Source organism: Podarcis raffonei, chromosome 8 (assembly GCF_027172205.1).
Source record: "Podarcis raffonei isolate rPodRaf1 chromosome 8, rPodRaf1.pri, whole genome shotgun sequence".
Lineage (NCBI taxonomy): Eukaryota > Metazoa > Chordata > Lepidosauria > Squamata > Lacertidae > Podarcis > Podarcis raffonei.
In genome coordinates this window covers 34,917,978-34,936,945 of record NC_070609.1, presented here as the reverse complement: position 1 = coordinate 34,936,945, position 18,968 = coordinate 34,917,978, and the positions used below count along the sequence as shown (strand labels likewise).

The 18,968-nt window shown below is 47.1% G+C and overlaps 1 pseudogene; it reads left to right on the top strand.

Annotated features, from left to right (window-relative positions):
* Nucleotides 1–337: 337 nt before the first annotated feature.
* On the top strand, nucleotides 338–528 carry LOC128418221 (60S ribosomal protein L39-like; annotated as a pseudogene).
* Nucleotides 529–18,968: the final 18,440 nt, after the last annotated feature.

Genomic DNA, 18,968 nt, shown 5'->3' with positions numbered 1-18,968 from the left:
ACAGACTTCAACACATGATGGGAAAGATCAAGAGGTACCATGGATAGTACCGTGCTTGGTGGTGGGGTTGGAAGACAGGCTTCAAGGCCTTCCTCCTCTGCCTTCTCACGACTCACCTCTTCAGCAAAGGCCTTGCCTCTCCTTGGTCATAAGAACATAAGACCAGCCCTGCTGGATCAGGCAAATACATAGCCTCCAACATTTCTCTGATGAAAATAGGGACGTCCTATATCATCATCATAATCATTTTATTCATACCTTGCCCACCTGCCTGGGTTTTCCCCAGCCACTCTGGGTGGCTTTCAACATATATAAAAACATAACCAAGTGTCTTTTTTCGTCTGTTGCCATTGTGGTGAGCGGTTAGTGAAGCTTGAGTATGTCTTCCCACAAGACGTTCAAGATCAAGCGGTTTCTCGCTAAGAAGCAGAACCGGCACATCGCTCAATAGATCCACATGGAAACTGACAATAAAATCAGGTACACTCCCAAAGGAGACCCTGGAGGAGGACCAAGCTGGGCCTGTAAAGAGAAGCAGCTCCAATCTTACCAGCATGCCTCTGTATCTTGCATCAAGCTCTTGAGCGTCAGAATAGCCTCTTCCTACCAACCTGCCACTTTTTCAGGGCTGGAATTCTGTCTTGTGCTGTGCAGTTTTCCCCCTTTGTAGAAATATTTGTTGTTGCAAATATGACTTAATGGATAGACTTAAATATGACATAAAAACTGAATAACCGGGGGTGGGGGTGGGGAGCCCCATAATCAAATGTTAAACATTAAAAACCTTCCTTCCCTGTACAGGGCTGGCTTCAGATGTCTTCTAAAGGTTGTATATTTACTTATCTCCTCGGCTCGGGGTTGCATAGCTCCATCCCCTCCAACATTTCTCCTATGAAAACAGGGACATCCTAAGGAAAAGCAGGACATTCTGGGATCAAATTAGAAACTGGGATGGCTTCTGTAAATCCGGGACTGTCTCTTGAAAAAAGGGACACATGGAGGGTCTGCAAATGGCCCATCTAGTCAGGCATCCTCCTCTCACTGTGAGCAACCCAGATGTCCGTGCGAAGCCCATAAGCAGAATGTGAGCACAACAGCCCTCTCCTCTCCCATGGCTTCCAGCAACTGGGATTTACACCTCCAGCTATGGAGGCACAGCATAGTTACTGTGACTAGTTGGTTGCACTTCAAAAGTTGAAAGCCAGTGTGACTTAGTACATAGTTAGAGCATTGGACTAGGAGCCGCAAGTGTTTTTAGATGTTTTGATTGTTTTACCGCCTGTTTTTGCCACCCTGGGCTCCTTTGAGAGGAAGGGTGGAATAGAAATGTAAAAAACAAAACAAAACCCAAATCTTATTTTAATCATACTGTTCTATTCTGCCTTGGTCAGGTTCCAGATTCCCTCTGGAATCCTTGGTCCAGTTTTGGGCACCCAAGTTTAAGAAGGGTGCAGACAAGTAGGAAGGTGTGAAAAAGGTAAAGGTAAAGGACCCCTGGACAGTTAAGTCCAGTCAAAGGCGACTATGGGGTTGCAGTGCTCATCTCACTTTCAGGCCAAGGGAGTCAGCGTTTTTCCACAGACAGCTTTCCGCGTCATGTGGCCGGCATGACTAAACTGCTTCTGGTGCAACAGAACACTGTGATGGAAACCAGAGTGCACGGAAACGCTGTTTACCTTCCCGTCGCAGTGGTACCTATTTATCTACTTGCACTTTGTGCTTTCGAACTACTAGGTTGGCAGGAGCTGGAACAGAGCAACAGGAGCTCACTCCTTTGCAGGGATGCGAACCGCCGACCTTCCGATTGGCAAGCCCAAGAGGCTCAGTGGTGTGTGGAGGAGGGTGAACAAGGTGACCAAGAGTCTGGAAACCAAGCTTTACGAAGAACAGTTGAGGGATTGGGGTATGTTTAGCTTGGATAAGAGGAGACTGAGAGGAGGCACGAGAGCCACCTTCCACTATAGAAAGGGCTGTCTCATAGAAGATGGAGCAAGCTTATTTTCTGCTGCTCCTGGGGATAGGATCTGAACCAATGGATTCAAATGATAAGAAGGGAGATTTTGACTAAACTGAAGGAAGAGCTTTCTGACAGCAAGAGCTGTTTGACAGTGGAACGGACTCCCTTAGAAGATGGAAGACTCTCCTTCATTGGAGGTCTTTAAACAGAGGTTTCTTTAGTTCAGGGATTCTTTAGTTGTGGTTCCTGCAATGCAGGGCGTTGGGCTAGATGACCTTTGAGGTTCCTTTCAACTCTACAGTACTCTGCTTCCAATCCCCATGCTTATACTACTCAGGCTTCATTCAAATACCTGGCGACTCTTAGCCCCCGGCTTTCTCCATAACTGGCAAGTGGCTCTTCTTACCTCCCAACGCCCCAGCTGGTGCTGAGCTGCTGGTTTCTGTTTGAAAGTTGTTTGCTAATCAATGTGTATATTAATTACCGTGTCTTTGATTCTTAAGCTCTTTCCCGTTGTCTGGGTTCCAGTTTGCTTATAGGCTAGGCGTGACGAACCATGACTCTTGCCACACGCGGCGCACGTCAATGGAGAACATGAGTGTATGTCCATATTTGCATGTATCATATGACTGAAGGGGAGCAGTAGCAAGTTCATCTGTGCTGGTGTGCTCGCCTGGTCTTGTTAAAAGGCACTGCAAAGTGGAAGCTGGCTCATACAGATCCCTTAGCGCAGAAAGGCTGCCCCACAAAAAAATTCTTGTTTCAGTGGGATATTTGCTCTTGATGCCCTAATGTGACTAATGAGTTTGTCTCCTCACTTCTTTTAAACAATTGATTCTCTGGGTTGCCTTGAGGTCTTTTTCATCAGGCCCCAAACAAGGGCGCTTCTATACTTTTCTCTTTATGGCATTACAAATGATTACTGGGCAAAATACCCACATGGCTTGGGCAAGATTTATCCCCCTGATGTCAGTGACAGGTGGTGAGTTTGTCACGGGGAAGAATCCTCACCTCTCCTCTCCCCACCCTGTCTCTGCCATCGCAATTGCATTGCTGACTGATCAGATGGTGAACAGACATGAATCATAGACTCATAGAACTGTAGAACTGGAAAGGATCCTGAGGGTCATCTAGTCCAACCCCATACACAATGTAGGGATCCTGCCCACAGCCAGCCCTGGGTGGGCTCAAACACTGACCCATTGCACCACAGGAGGGAAGCATCATCACCTGCTCATGCCTGCAGGTCAAGCTGCTGTCTAATGGCAGAGGAACAGAGGCCACCAGGCAGTGTGGTACAGTGGCTAGAGTGTTGGACCAGGACCCGAGTGACCAGAGTTTGAATCCTTCCTCAGCCATGAAACTCACTAGGTGACCTTGCAGGCCAGTCACAGCCTCTCAGCCTGACCTTCCTCACAGGGTTGTTGTGGGGAGGAGGAGAAGCATGTATGTCACATTGAGCTCCTTGGACAAAATGGTGGGATATATATGAAATAATAAACTAATCAACCAACCAACAACCAAGCTGACAACCTACACTTCAGTAAAGTCATTTTCCCACTTTGGGTAAGTGAGCCATAAAAGAGCAGCTCAGTATCGAGAATGACGTCAGGAATACTGAACACTTTTTTGGGCTGTATTTTAAATCTGGGGTTTTCTGGATGGCACTGATAACACCTCAGGAACTTTTATGAGCTCAGAAACTGCTTAGTCATGTTGCACAGCAAAGTGCTGAGTCACGCGTTGTGGCCTCTTTCCTCTGGCTTGTTGCTTTCATTTTGCACTGAGTTCCAATAAAAAAGGGAAGACGCACAAGGACCCTCAGCTAAAATAAAGCCCACTTGTCCTCATATGGGATGTTGCAAGAAAGGCCACTGACAAGTTCTAAGGGCAGGTCCACACCACACATTTCAAACACAGGACTTCCCTCAAACAATCCTAGTTTGTTAAGGACATTGGGAATTGTAATTCTAAACTTATATAGAATATATATATATATATATATATATATATATATATATATATATGGGGGAGGAAGCCATGTGTTTTAAACGTGCTTTGAATGTGTAGTGGGGATCTGCTTCTAGTTTAGCAAATAAAATGAAGGGAAATCAATGGCACGCACAGATGCTCATAGCCTGCCACCTAGTGGGACAGATGGTCTGCTACAACTCCCATCAGCACCAGCCAGCACATCTCTGACTTGCATGTCTAAGCAAGTGGGAAGAACAGAGCATTGCCCTCTCACGCCTCCACCCGTGACAAGTTGTCCTCTTTCTTCTTCCACAGAAACCCCACTCATCCTCCTGTCTCTCTGCCACCGTAGCTGAATGTTGGTGGCCTTTGGTAACCCACTCTTTTTTCAGCCACTTAGCCCCCACCTCACCGGGGCCACCCGACATACCTTGCAATGTTGTTGTAAGAATTAGATGAAGCACATGGGAGACTCGGGACTGGCAAAACCGATCTACAAATTTATTGATTTGTGGAACAACTTATAACAGGGAAACATTAGGAAGAACTTCCCGGTGGCAAGAGCTGTTTGACAGTGGAACAGGCTCCCTCAGGAGGTGGTGGACTCTCCTTCAATGGAGGTTTTAAAAGAGAGGGTGGATGGCCATCTGCCAGGGATGCTTTAAGCTGTGATTCCTGCATTGCAGGAGTTTGAACTAGGCAAACTTCTCACTTTATGATCACAGCAACCCTGGTGAGGTATTTGAGGCTGAGAGACAACGAATGGCCCAAGGTCATCCAGTGGGCTTCATGGCCGAGTGGGGATTTGAACCTTGTTCTCTCCCAGGCCCTAGTCCAACACTCTTAACTACCACACTGGTGCAAAACAAAACATGAAGTGAAGGTCATTTGTTGGCTGAATGCTCAGAAAGATTCTAAAAAATATAGGGAGAGAAAACAGATCCAACCAGGGTGTATCTAAAGGTTATCCCAGAGAGAGTTTTGGAGGGATGTAAAGCTTTGAACACAAGAAGAGCCTGATTGGGGGATCCGAAGGAACCTCAGCCTCTAGGAGTTGGCTCCTATGCTTTACAGCTTGTGTTTGTGTTGCGCTTTTCCCTCCAGTGAAGTCAATGGATGTCAAAGCCCAGGGAAACTGCAATGGTGAAAGCAACCACTGGGTGGCTCTGTTGTGCCATAGAATCCTCCTCTTCCCACTGATGCTCTGCAAAAGATGTTTCTTTTCAATCACTGGAGGCTTTGCTGCTGCTATAAAGGAAAGCAACTTCTTGCTGCTGCTGCATTTGTTGGCTTCTGTGCTCCAAGCTGGCTTCTCCATCTAGGGGCCTTGCCCAGCAGCCCACAGACTATCAAACCAATGGCCAATGGCCCCACCTAGTCCAGCGTCCTGTTCTCAACGTGGCTGAACAGATGCATCTGATGGGAAATTGGTGCCTGAGTTTTGGGTTTTCCTCTTCTCTCCTTGTCCCCTTTTCCTTGTGTGTCATGTTTCTTTTTTAGACTGTAAGTCAGCAGGTAGGAACTGTCTTGTTTTCATAGAATCATAGAGTTGGAAGAGACCACAAGGGCCATCGAGTCCAACCCCCTGCCAAGCAGGAAACACCATCAGAGCACTCCTGACATATGGTTGTCAAGCCTCTGCTTAAAGACCTCCAAAGAAGGAGACTCCACCACACTCCTTGGCAGCAAATTCCACTGTCGAACAGCTCTTACTGTCAGGAAGTTCTTCCTAATGTTTAGGTGGAATCTTCTTTCTTGTAGTTTGGATCCATTGCTCCGTGTCCGCTTCTCTGGAGCAGCAGAAAACAACCTTTCTCCCTCCTCTATGTGACATCCTTTTATATATTTGAACATGGCTATCATATCACCCCTTAACCTCCTCTTCTCCAGGCTAACCATGCCCAGCTCCCTTAGCCGTTCCTCATAAGGCATCGTTTCCAGGCCTTTGACCATTTTGGTTGCCCTCCTCTGGACACGTTCCAGTTTGTCAGTGTCCTTCTTGAACTGTGGCGCCCAGAACTGGACACAGTACTCCAGGTGAGGTCTGACCAGAGCAGAATACAGTGGCACTATTACTTCCCTTGATCTAGATGCTATACTCCTATTGATGCAGCCCAGAATTGCATTGGCTTTTTTAGCTGCTGCGTCACACTGTTGGCTCATGTCAAGTTTGTGGTCAACCAAGACTCCTAGATCCTTTTCACATGTAGTGCTCTCAAGCCAGGTGTCACCCATCTTGTATTTGTGCCTCTCAATTTTTTTGCCCAAGTGCAATACTTTACATTTCTCCCTGTTAAAATTCATCTTGTTTGTTTTGGCCCAGTTCTCTAATTTGTCAAGGTCGTTTTGAAGTGTGATCCTGTCCTCTGGGGTGTTAGCCACCCCTCCCAGTTTGGTGTCATCTGCAAATTTGATCAGGATGCCCTTAAGTCCATCATCCAAGTCGTTGATAAAGATGTTGAATAAGACCGGGCCCAAGACAGAACCCTGTGGCACCCCACTAGTCACTCTTCTCCAGGATGAAGAGGAACCATTGATGAGCACCCTTTGGGTTCGGTCAGTTTTGATTGTATGTAGGAGGCTTTGCGGCTGAAGAATGATAGAATCAAAGAATTGCAGAGTTTGAAGGGACCCGAGGGTCATCTAGTCCAACCCCCTGTAATGCAGGAATCTCAACACATGGTCTCCCATCCAGTTTGAAACCATACCAGACCCTGCTTAGCTTTGCAAATGTGCTAACTGTTTTATTGCTGCACCACTAAGAAACAGCAAGATATAAATGCTCTAAATAAATAAGTAAAAAAAACCACCAAGCCCTGTACTCTGCAGGCGAGGGCCTCCTGCAGATAGCAACCCTATTAGGAGGTCTGTCCCTCACAATGTTGGAAAGGGGGCTTCCTTCCCCTCCTTCCCCTGACATACCAGGCAGGGGGACTTGCTGTGTTTGAATTCAGAGTATGTGGCTGCAGCAGCAAAGGAGCTGCACTCGCCAGCCGGCCGTTCCAGTCTGTGGGCAGCTCGATTACCAATTTGTAGCAATTTAAAAGACAGATACTTAAAAAAACCCAAACCAGGAATGGAGGCAACACTGAAACTCTTGGACCGACTTGTAAAGTAATCCATCAGACTGCAGGTTATATAGTTGTGATCCACCTGGATCAAACCAGGTGAGTCTGCTTTGGAATTTGAGTTTTGTGGGTTCATTACAGTGGTACCTCGGGTTACATATGCTTCAGGTTACATACGCTTCAGGTTACAGACTCCACTAACCCAGAAATATTACCTCGGGTTAATAACTTTGCTTCAGGATGGGAACAGAAATCGTGCTCCGGTGGCACGGCGGCAGCAGGAGGCCCCATTAGCTAAAGTGGTCCTTCAGGTTAAGAACAGTTTCAGGTTAAGAATGGACCTCCGGAACGAATTAAGTACTTAACCCGAGGTACCACTGTATTTGTGAATAGACTCATACTTCTGGGAAAGACAACAACGACATCATCATCATCATCATCATCAACAACAACAACTAAACTTCACACGAAACCCTCTGGGAATAAAATATCCATGTATTAATGCATTCAACACTTTAAAAGAAAACACAAAAGAATTCAGACTGGACCCACAATGCTGTTTAATCTTGGAAAACTCTGATCTTAAGACCCCATTGCCTTGCAAGATATCTTTGGGAGAAGAAAGGGCTAAGATGAAAACCCTACACAAATCTGGAGTAGAGTCCCTAAGATGGTTGTGCTGTAAACTCATTCACATGTTTGAGAAAATCTGCCTTTGAATCTAATTTTAATTTGTGAATGCTTTGCATCAACTTTCTGTGAGACCTTTTGCTGGTACTTCCATACACAATTTTCAGATCTTTAAGGATCTTGGCGGCATCATCTAATGCAGGCACCCCCAAACTTGACCCTCCAGATGTTTTGGGACCGCAACTCCCATCATCCCTAGCTAACAGGACCAGTGGTCAGGGATGATGGGAATATTAACCTGTGCCATTTGCACACCTGTAATTGGTAAAAGGTAGCTCTAGCTTCTTTGTTTTGATCTTCCCATAGATTAATTGCTGCAATGGAACCTTCATCTTTGCCAGTAGGCTTTTGTTTAGCAATTGCATTTAAAACTTCCTTTGCTTGAAAAATTGCTATCAGACACTTTCCCCATGGAAATAGGAAGTGCTGCAGCCAAGCTGGTGCCAAACATATTGCTCTGCTTTCCTTTGGACCACATCAGCAAGGCCAAGTGGGTGGAGTCTTGTCATCTGGGCAGCCCAGGACCTCCATACACCCTGCCCAGGCTTGCACCCAGGAAGATCAGTTTAGTGCTGCTCACACAGCAGTTTGACTTCACCCCTGGAGGCACACTCCATTGTCTCTCAAGTCAGATGGATGACAACAACCTGTTTTCCACAACATTTCCCAGTTTTTCAGCAAATTCTTTGTAATAGTAATTAAATGACCTTTTAAAATGGCAGTGGGTGGGAGACATCCTCCAAAACTAAGTACTGTAATTATGCTTCAGCATCTTGAAAATCACCCGGAGGAAGGAAGTGTGTTTATGTCAAGAAGTGGAAGGCAGGCATTGGAGACTGACCAGTTCTTACTCTGGCTTGTTTGCTAAGAATGGTAGCATAGCAGCCACCAGCACAAACAATTGGCTTAGCAGGCCCTCCTCCACATGCCCAGTAGGAAGAGAAGAACCCCTGACTGCATGCCCCTTAGTGCAGTTGCATCAGCAGAGCTGAAGTGCTTTGAACTCCCTGTGCCCCTCGCCCCTATGTTAAGCCTGAAGGGATTGCTAAAGGAACTTCTGCAGCCATCATTCTACTTCCTGTTCTGTTCTGAACTGCTCTCCTCTCATTCTTTCTGTGCCTTGTGAAGTGTAGGTGAGTTCCCACGAGACAAGACACAGTGATAACAGCAAGAACCTTTACAGTGGTACCTTGGGTTAAGTACTTAATTCGTTCCGGAGGTCCATACTTAACCTGAAACTGTTCTTAACCTGAAGCACCATTTTAGCTAATTGGGCCTCCCCCTGCCACCATGCCGCCAGAGCACAATTTCTGTTCTCATCCTGAAGCAAAGTTCTTAACCTGAAGTACTATTTCTGGGTTAGCAGAGTCTGTAACCTGAAGCGTATGTAACCTGAAGCGTTTGTAACCCGAGGTACCACTGTATTGAACTATGTACAGAACTGGACAACAGGGGCAAAGCAACTGCTTATGTACATTTCTGAAGGTCTGGACCACTCCCACTCCCAACGTGATTGGCTGTCTAAACTTCCAAGCTGCGAATCATGACTCAGAGTTTAAGGGCCAATGGCAGAGGCCCAAAACCTGAAATGTTCTGTGATTGGATATCATGTATCGAATCAGAATACAGGGGCTCAGAATCCTTAGTCTAGACTCAAACTCAGGCAAACATAGACCACTGAATATGTAAAACTTTGAGAGACCTGCCATCACCCTCAAGGTCTGTGCCGCCTTCCCTTAAATTTCAGTGTTGTGATTTAAAAGCCCAGAACAATGTTTGCAAGCGGGGTGTGGGTGGGTGGGTTTGCTGGATCTGAAGGCGGAGTCTTCTGGATTTTGGCACATCCAGGGAGGGGCATAGCCCAAGTGGATGAGGCTGTGGGATGGGGGTTGGTGCTGAGCAAATCCTCAGCTCAAAATACCTCCATGTGTTATTCCAGAAAATACACGAATCTTTACCCAAGATATAAAATACTGCTATATTTGCCACCCCAGTCTCTCAGTAGGGAGAGACTTCAGGGGTTCCAGAAGTGTACCCAGGTTTGGTTTCTTGGAATGAAGGTCAGTGGAGACTGTGGTTTTATTTACACACATGCACAACCTGAGCATAAGATGGACAGGGCTCACAGTGTTAACACCTCCAAAGATGTTGCTTCTCTATTAGTCACAGCCTTGGATTCAGCGCAGAACAAGCATGTCTCTGTGTCTCCAGTTTCCAGCCTGCTTCCATCTTAGCTCACATTCTTTTCCTACCTAGCAGTTTGGTGAGGCATGGGGAAGAGAGGCCCACCCATTAGCTTGGAGGGCACAATCACTTAGTTGCAGCTCTTGCAACTGAGCTCATTCTTTGGGGATCCTGATGGAGCAGAGCTGCCCCACCCATGGGGCAAGATGAGACAACTGCCTCAGGTGGCAGGATCCACTGGGTTAGCAGATCCAGCCTCCAAGGAATGCATTGCCTGCTGCTGAAGTGGTAGCAGTGACAGCAGCAACATGCCCTTTGGAGGCCAGATCTGCTGCCTCCTTGGTAGCGCCAGCCAATACCACCTCTTGGCAAATAGGAAGCGCTGCTGGTTCTGATGCATCTCTCCCCCCGCCCCGTTGTTGATGTAGATCTCAACAACTCCCTCTTCTTCTGGGGGGAGGGGGCATTTTATGGTTCACCTCAGGTGCCAAAATGTCTTGGGCTGGCCCTGTGATAGGGACACTTATGTGGCCAGCTAAGGCCATTGCCTTACAAAGAAACCTTTCTGACTAGTTCAGCAAACCCCTTTCCTCAGATTTTAACCTCACTGGGTAAAGTAAAGGTAAAGGGACCCCTGACCATTAGGTCCAGTCATGACCGACTCTGGGGTTGCAGCGCTCATCTCGCTTTACTGGCTGAGGGAGCCGGCGTACGACTTCTGGGTCATGTGGCCAGCATGACTAAGCCGCTTCTGGTGAACCAGAGCAGTGCACGGAAACGCCGTTTACCTTCCCGCTGGAACGGTACCTATTTATCTACTTGCACTTTGACTTGCTTTCGAACTGCTAGGTTGGCAGGCGCTGGGACCGAGCAACGGGAGCTCACCCCATCACGGGGATTCGAACTGCTGACATTCCAATCAGCAAGCCCTAGGCTCTGTGGTTTAACCCACAGCGCCACCCGCGTCCCAACCTCACTGGGTACAGGACCCCAAATATTCAGATGAGATTTAGGGCACTATGCAGACTGACCGTCCGAAACCTACAAGAAGGCTAAATTGGCAAAAAAGTGCCTTTCTCTCTCTTTCAACTCCCCACCCCCATTTCCCCTTCTGCTCACAGGACTCTCTCTCTCTTTATGGACTGGGATTTTTCTGCCCCTTTTTATTCTTTCTCTCTCACTGCTGCTGCTTTTTATCATCACAAAGATTTTTTTTAAAGATGTGTAAATGGGAGTGCAGCTGTTTCTGTGGGCCAAAGCGGGCTGGGTAATTTCAATATAAAACAAACAAGTTGCCTTTTAAAATTAAAATTGTATGTGTGGCATTTTTTTTTTAATGGCATGCACAAAGACTGGGAGAGAAGCAATTAACGGGAGGTTGACATTCAGTGTTCAGCGAAATTGAACACAAAAGCGGCTGGTGAGGAAGAGTTATTTGTACAAAGCGGGAGAGAGGAGAGAGCTGGGGGAACAGAGGCGCATCTCTTTAAATGTGCCGGCCTTACAAAATGCCTCCGCCCCAGCCCCACGCACCTGCTGGGCTTTTATCAAGGAGCTTTGTGCCCTCGTAAGATGAAAGGCAGAAGACAACTTAGCCTTTGTTTCTCCAAGGGTGCAGAGGGTCACCTTGAATCCTGGCCTTGGAAAACAACAGTCCTCAGGAGGAGGCCATGCCCTGGGTCTTCAGGCCCCACTGGGGGCATCCCTTCATGTTTCCTGGCAGCAGGTTGGAATCAGGTTGTTGTTGGCAGATGCATTTATTGTTTGCTGCTGTTCCCCTTATCCTAACATGGCAGAAGCAGTGCAGATGGTTCTAGGGAAGAATGCCATTCATTTGGTCCTCCTGAGCAGAGAGAGATGGCTAGAGTGTCCTTTTTCTGTTATCACCAGGTTGGGCACTGCTTTTCTTTTGGGTGAAGACAGAGGCAAAGGAGATATTGAGCAGTTCCACCTTCTCTCTGTCACCCAGTAATGTTTCTCTGTCTTCTTCATGCCGAGTACCTACCACTTGCTTACTGCCTTGACTGCCTTGACCCAGAGCAAGACATGGGGTGTTGTGGGGGGGGGCTCTGTGGTCCCAAGCACATCCCTCAGGAGTTATGCTGGACCTCTGTTGCGGGGCAGCCCTCCAAGGTGCTAGCTTGGGGCACCACCTTCTCCCCTGAAGGAAGAAGAGCTGCAGACATGAGGAAGGATCTTGAGCAACCCCCTACCCAAGCTAGTATGTTACCACCTATTAATTATGCCATTTAATTGGATAAAAAATATTCACATTTTGTTAGCGGCACCAGCAGATTTTAATCACGTCACTTTCTAGGATACCTCTCCAGTGCCTAATAAACAGCCACTTAGGGTTTTAAGGAGGGAGGGGGAGATATTTTGAAGTTAATTACCTTGAAATTAGCTTAATCACAGCTAATTTGAACTTATCCAAAGAACTGCACAAGGAATCTATGAAGAGCAGGAGTGCAACTTGCAGTGGATTCTGCTTCAGGACGTCTTTCGCCAAGGACAGGAGCATGTGGGGCCCCTTCATTTGCAAGGGATGCTTCTCACAAATGTCATAGAAACCACAGAATTGTAGAGTTGGAAGGATCAGCTAGTCCAGACTCCTGCAATGCAGAAGGTCATAGGGAGTTTCGGAGGGCATTGACATCAGTATGCTGGTGGCTTGCTGTGAGGCACGTGAGGCAGTGGATGTGCTGAACTGTTGCCCAGTCATGATAATGGACTGGATGAGGCCTAGTAAGATGAAGCTTAACTCAGAGAAGACTGAGATGCTGCTGGTGGATGGTTCTCCTTACTGGTGTACCACCTGTTCTAGAGGGGTTCAATCTCTTTGTTCATGATGGAAATTTGGGTGCAGCTCAGCTTGCACAAGATTGCATTTCTATCCCACCTGTTTTCTCCAAGGAGCTCCAGGTAGTGTACATGGCTCTCTCCTTTCTTTCTTTCTTAATCCCCACAACAACCTTGTGAGGTAGGTTTGACTGAGAGGCAGTGCCTGGCCCAGGGTCACCCTGTGAGCTTCATGGCTGAATGGGGATTTGAAGCCTGGTCTTCTAGGTTTTAGCCCGACACCCAACCACCATACCATACTGGCTCTCATGGGTTAAGACAGCCAGAGTTAAGGACCTTGAGACTCCCAGACTATCCTTATGTACTTAACCACTAGTAATGGCCTCCCTAGCTCTTTGATGTTTCAATTGATGTTTCATGCTGCTTACGATGTCATCGTTCTCCCACTTCTCTCTCAGACCTCCAGATGAGAGGTCACCTTGGATATGTCCTCTGAGACAACAAAGCAGCCAGCATGGCTGACATGTTCTACTGTAGACTAGCTAGTTATACTAGGAACTTGGAACTTTTCTATCCAAGCATGTATTTCCAGAAATCAACTACTTTGCTATTTTCCTTACCTACAAACATCTCTCTTTGTGTGATTGCAACAGGTAAAAATCTGCTGCCTCACCAAGATTCACTCCCTAACTCAAAAGGCTTTCAATGGCTGATTGACTCTATTATCAAATAGGCAAATAGGATGATGTGAGTATTATTGTGCCTTCTCCCCTCCCATAGCCAAGCATTCCCTTTGTCTGAAGGAAGTTCCCTTCCATAAAATCAGCATGTCAACCCCTGTGTCTTTAGACACATAGACAGAGAGTGATGTAGCTCCACAACACATGTCTTGAGATATGAGACCTGCACCTTATCTATATCTAGGGCCATGACTGACTGCAGTAGTTAGACTCCTATCCTTCATGTTGACTGGGGTGTGTAGGGTGTGTGTGTGTGTGTGCATGAACACGGGGCATTCATGCAAAGTGTTCTCTGGGACTGTTCACCAACTGTGCTGGGAGTGTCAACACAGGTCACCTCTCCTGCAGGTGTATTTTTGCACCTACGTTGAAGCTGAAGCCACAGCTTAGGACTGAGATGAGGCCCCACTCCTTTGCCTCTGCCACTCTGCAACACCACCCAGCCCCCCCTTGTGCTAGTGGAATCCTACTGGTATAAGCATTATCACCAGGTGATGTGGTTGCTCTTTCTGCCTGCATAGCACTTTGCTCTCAAAAGGGAATTAGCAGCAGTGTATTCCCACTCAGCAGGCATAACTCTTGAGGACAGCAACACTCTGTGAATTGCACTGAGAGCCTATTGTGTTAGTAAAACAAGGATTCTCACATTTACTTTGCAATTACCTGTATATCACAATGTTCTATTCTTTTCTCTGGGCAAAGCCAACCTGAACCATGCAGATCCATTTTCAGCTTGTATGCACTGCTTGCAGAATGGCTTCTCTGAGGCGGAATCCATTCTGTGGCAAAACATTCACTTCACTGAGGCTTGTGCGGGATAACGGGTGATGGACCGTGTTCATGAGGGCTTCCTTGTGGGTGTCCCATCCCAACACCACCAGTCACACTGTGGCTTAGATTCCCACCCCTCCTGGTGAGGCCGGGGAGCTGTCCAGCACACCAATGAGCAGACTTTCCAGCTGCACAGTCATAGAAGGGACACCAAGGATCATCTAGCCCAACTCTCTGCAATGCAGGAATCACAGCTCAAGAGTCCCTGACAGATGGCCACCCTACCTCTGCTTTAAAACCTCCAATGACGGAGTATCTGCCCCCTTCTGAGGGAGTCAGTTGCACTGTCAAACAGCTCTTACTGTCAGAAACTTCTTCCTAAGGGCTAGTTGGAATCTCCTTTCTTGCAACTTGAATTTGTTAGTCTATCCCGAGTCCCCTTCACTGCAACAAGTGCCAGGATCAGCAAAGGAGTCTTATGATGATGTTGAGGTTTCATCTGGTTGTAGTCAGGTCTGGACAGGAAGGAGGAAGAGCATGACAGCTGAGGAATCCTGTCTGAATTTTTCGCCTTAGGCAATGAAATGCTTTATGCCAGCCCAGCCCTGACCTACAAAAAGGAATTTAAGAACCACCCTTGACAGACTGGGGAGTTTCTAACAGGTCTCTGGAGTCCAGTGAGGAATTCATAACTCCCATCTCCTAATTGACCTTTGGCTCGTTACCCAACCCTGGAACTCCTTTGCTCATGTGAAATAGTCCTGGATGCAAGGCAATTATTTTGGAAAACATCACTTGCCTGTTGCTCATCCACGATGGTCCTTTCCTGCAGCTGTGGAGCTGCTTTTAACTATCAGCAACATTTCGATCCTCTTTCTGCTTTTCTGCCTCTGCTTGCATCTCCTTGTTTGCTATCACAGCTCTTGAATGTGTTGTAGGGAAGCCCCGGGATGGGTGACATTTTCTTTCAGAGAGGTGGGACAGCGGCTTCTGAATAAAACAAAACAGCTCCTCTTTCAGGAGGCGCTCAGATCTGGCAGCTGCATCGCCGTGAGATTTGTGTCAGGGAAACGAGATCATAAATGCATTCACCTGGGATGAATTTCAGGGAGATAATTCTCCCCAGTTTCCCCTAAAATACAGAGAGAAAGAAAGAACGAGCGAGAGCTTGATTAAATCACTCTGCTTGGATCTGACTGCAAAGAAAATTGTTGTGATAGATTCAAATGTTGCTTTTGTGTGTGCTCCTTCAGGGGTTTTCCATTTTCCTCTTCTTTCCCCCCGCTCAACAGCTGCATTTCTGGCAAACGCACAGAACAGGCAGGGTGAAGGGAGGGGGTGATTCCCATGGGAACCAAGGCATTTTGCATCTCCTTCTACCCCCACCCCCAGCTACTACACTCAGGTCAGCGCTCTCTCATAGCACTAGAACTCGTGGGCATCCAATGGAGCGGGCTGTTAGATGATTCAGGACAGATAAAAGGAAGCAGGGGCAGGACAGAACAGAACAGAAACACAGGAAGCTGCCTTGTACTGAGCGAGACTATTGGTCCATCTAGCTTAGAATTGTCTGCACTGACCAGCAGCAACTACCCAAGATTTCAGGCAGGAACCTCTCCCAGTCCTGGCTGGGATTGAACCTGGGACCGTCTAGCTGCTGGGGTGCAGTTGTGGGTGGGAGGGAGGGAGCTCAAACCGTCCCATTTAATTCCAGTGTTCAAGATTGAGCCAGCAGGGCAGAGAAAGAGCTAAACATATTTTAATACTTCAGAAACTGTTTTTTTTAAAAAAACTTTAAAGGGACATGAATTGTGCATTTATGCTATAGTACACACTTGAGTGATCTAAGTGTTTAAGAGACTAAGTTGTCAATTAAAAATACTGATTGAACTAATGACCAGGAGGCCTGTGGCAAATTAAAGATTAATAAATTCATAATGTCATAAGCATTTGTGGACCAGAGTCTGCTTCATCAGATTCATGCCAAAATATGTTTGTTAGTCTTTAAGGCAGGGGTGACTAACACTTCCCCACTCCTTGGCCAGTCTTCGGGGGGGGGGGTGTCACAGCAGAGGCCATGGCCCAAATGGAAGTGATGGGCTAAAGTGGGTGTGGTGACCTGATACCCACCATCACACACACACCTCTCTGTCAATTGAGGGGATCATTAGGAAAGGGACTGAAATGTAGCTGCTGATATCATAATGCCATCATACAAATCTATGGTGCAACTGTATTTGGAATGCTGTGTATGGTTATGATCGACTCAACCTTCAAAAGGATACTGCAGAGTTGGGAAACATTCAGAAAAGGGCCACCCAAACGACCAAGGAGATGGAGCAATTCCCCAAGAGGAAAGGTAGCAGCATTGGGGACTGTTTAGTTTAGAGAAAAGACGAGTAAGTGGTGTCATGATACAGGTGTATTGGGGGAAAGGTGGTACGATGGAGAGCCAACCATTTCCACAACACAACTTCCTCCTGCAAAACAGCCACTTTCCCCATACAGCACTTCTGTTAATAGGATAAAAGAACAATTGGCCTCCAGGAGTGGGCAAAAGGTGGGTCTCTTCCCTTCACCAGGCAATTATGACTGCTAATTGCGCCTCCGGAAAAGCCCAGCGACAGCCAAGAGGCCCTTAGCTGTGGCAACAGCAGCCAAGCTGCCACCATCAATAAGATACACACATGCAGAAAGGTGAAGGCAGAAATCCTCTGAGATCTCATTAGCAGGGAACTCTCGCCAACCGATCCCTCCCTGGTCTGGAAACTCAGCTCTCTTCACAAGACCACCAAGGGATTGTTTTTATTGGGGGGGAGTGAGCAGGGGAGGGGTGTGGAAGCAGAATTTGTACACAAAGGTGGTGAGCCAAAGTGAGTGGGTTGGGCTGAGGAGATGCAATTTACATCTGGGGAAGTGACTGGGGTGGAGGAAAGAGAAAACAGGCAGCTCTCCCTCTTCCTGTCGTTATGTCTGTCTTTGTCAGAAACAAGCTTCTGGGTAACACGAGAACATAAGTAGAGCCTTCTGGATCAGGCGAATGGCCCATCTAGTCCAGCATCCTGTTCTCACAGTGGCCAGCCTGTGGGAAAGCCACAAGCAGAACATGAGCACAAGAGCCCCCTCTCCCCTCCTGTGGCTTCCAGCAACTGGGATTCAGAAGCATTGCTGCCTCCAGTTGTGGAGACAATGTATAGCTGTGATGGCTAGTAGTAGTCATCAACAGCCTTATTCTCTGCCATGAATTTGTCTGTGGGAGGGGGCTTAACTCTGTGCTGCATGAAGAAGAAATTTATTCTATTCACGCTGAATCTTCCAACATTCAGCTTTATTATTTGTCCACAAGTAAAAGAACATACACATGGGTCTTGAGGGCAATCCCAAAAGCTGTTCCGCAAATAGCTTTTGAGCAAATGGTGAAGCTTTTCCTGAGGAGAAAGAAACCCCACTTCCTTTCCTTTGATTTTCTTCTTCATAATCATCATCATCACACCCCCCCCCCAAAATAAAACAAGTGATGATGAGAACTTAGGTCTCCCAGGACATGATTTTATTTTATTTATTTAATTATTTATTTCATAAAATGTATACACTGCTTGATTGTAAGCAAGCAAACAAACAAAAAAACCAACACACACCTCAAAGCGGGTTACAGAAAACAACAATAGAATTACCAATAATTAATTTTTTAATAGTTTAAAACTTTCAAAAGTTAAAATAACAGTAGACTAAAAGCAGATTAAAATTCGCATCGACTTTATTTGATTTTGTTGTTGTTATTGCATTAACCTTCTAACCAACTGGGAATGCTTGTCCAAACAATAATGACTTTAGTAGAGAAAAGAATACAGAGAAGGCGCCTGCCTGATACCAATAGACAGGGACACCCAGAGTTTAGGTGCTGACACAAAAGCAGAGCGGGTATTATGTGGCATGATATGCCGCAAGCAGAGGTGTGCACGCACGTTCTCAAAAGGCTCCCAGAGAGGAAACCCACCTCAAATCCAATTCTAGTCCAATGGGATTTGGACTAGACAAACACAACACAGGGAGGAAACCTTCTGAAAGTCCCCACTCCCATGAAGATACACGTCACACAGGACCCCCTGGCACAGAGAGGACCGTCGTGTAAGTCCCCCCCGCCCAGCCACGGCCAATCCTTTGCGAAAGCGAGAGATCCCTGGGTTCTGCAAGGCTCTGCGTGCATAACGCAATGGAGAAGGCGAACGGTTGCCTTCTGTTGCTAATAAACACAGTGGTCTCCTCCTTACACGTATTTCCCTTCTTTTTCTTTGATGAGGGAGCTGGGAGACTGTTTTGTTTCCCCACCCAACTATGAGCCACGTTCTGCTGGGGGGTCAACAGACACCCCCCTCCTCCCGCCCCAAACGAGGGCTGTTTCGTCCGACTGGCACGCCGCTTGCTGCATGCACCAATTACTTCCACCCAGCCGGCATTTAGAAGCAACAGCTCCCTGCAGGCTCACCTGCTCATTTTCCATCCTATGAAAGATTCACGTGCTATTATAGGGGCTATTTGTCCTTCCTGCGAGCGCGGCGGAGCTTCCATTAGGCGTAATAGCGCCTCCGCACAATGAGGGGAGAAGTGGCTCCGGGGCTGGAAGAGGGCGAGGGCGACGAGGATGCCCACTTTGCTTTCCGCGAGACAGACAAAAAACCGAGCTCTTTTGCCAACGCAATGAGCTCTTGACGCCTGAGCGATTCACTACGCCGTTAGCAGTGATGGCAGCATTTAATTACGGGCCATTCCCCCACCCCCCTCGCT